Below are 1,590 nucleotides of genomic sequence, written 5' to 3' on the forward strand. Positions count from 1 at the left end.
CACTGTATATGCACACGCTGCTCCGGCACACACAGGGTTACACTGTATATGCACACGCTGCTCCGGCACACACAGGGTTACACTGTATATGCACGCGCTGCTCCGGCACACACAGGGTTACACTGTATATGCACGCGCTGCTCCGGCACACACAGGGTTACACTGTATATGCACACGCTGCTCCGGCACACACAGGGTTACACTGTATATGCACACGCTGCTCCGGCACACACAGGGTTACACTGTATATGCACACGCTGCTCCGGCACACACAGGGTTACACTGTATATGCACACACTGCTCCGGCACACACAGGGTTACACTGTATATGCACACGCTGCTCCGGCACACACAGGGTTACACTGTATATGCACACGCTGCTCCGGCACACACAGGGTTACACTGTATATGCACACGCTGCTCCGGCACACACAGGGTTACACTGTATATGCACACGCTGCTCCGGCACACACAGGGTTACACTGTATATGCACACGCTGCTCCGGCACACACAGGGTTACACTGTATATGCACGCGCTGCTCCGGCACACACAGGGTTACACTGTATATGCACACGCTGCTCCGGCACACACAGGGTTACACTGTATATGCACACACTGCTCCGGCACACACAGGGTTACACTGTATATGCACACACTGCTCCGGCACACACAGGGTTACACTGTATATGCACGCGCTGCTCCGGCACACACAGGGTTACACTGTATATGCACACGCTGCTCCGGCACACACAGGGTTACACTGTATATGCACACGCTGCTCCGGCACACACAGGGTTACACTGTATATGCACACACTGCTCCGGCACACACAGGGTTACACTGTATATGCACACGCTGCTCCGGCACACACAGTTACACTGTATATGCACACACTGCTCCGGCACACACAGGGTTACACTGTATATGCACACACTGCTCCGGCACACACAGGGTTACACTGTATATGCACACGCAGCTCCGGCACACACAGGGTTACACTGTATATGCACACACTGCTCCGGCACACACAGAGTTACACTGTATATGCACACACTGCTCCGGCACACACAGGGTTACACTGTATATGCACACACTGCTCCGGCACACACAGGGTTACACTGTATATGCACACACTGCTCCGGCACACACAGGGTTACACTGTATATGCACGCGCTGCTCCGGCACACACAGGGTTACACTGTATATGCACACACTGCTCCGGCACACACAGGGTTACACTGTATATGCACACGCAGCTCCGGCACACACAGGGTTACACTGTATATGCACACACTGCTCCGGCACACACAGAGTTACACTGTATATGCACACACTGCTCCGGCACACACAGGGTTACACTGTATATGCACACACTGCTCCGGCACACACAGGGTTACACTGTATATGCACACGCAGCTCCGGCACACACAGGGTTACACTGTATATGCACACACTGCTCCGGCACACACAGAGTTACACTGTATATGCACACACTGCTCCGGCACACACAGGGTTACACTGTATATGCACACACTGCTCCGGCGGACCGGCGCACACACACCGGCGTTACACACACTGCGCACGCGCA

The sequence above is a fragment of the Ascaphus truei genome, chromosome 1 (genome assembly GCF_040206685.1).
Source record: "Ascaphus truei isolate aAscTru1 chromosome 1, aAscTru1.hap1, whole genome shotgun sequence".
Taxonomy (NCBI): Eukaryota; Metazoa; Chordata; class Amphibia; order Anura; family Ascaphidae; genus Ascaphus; species Ascaphus truei.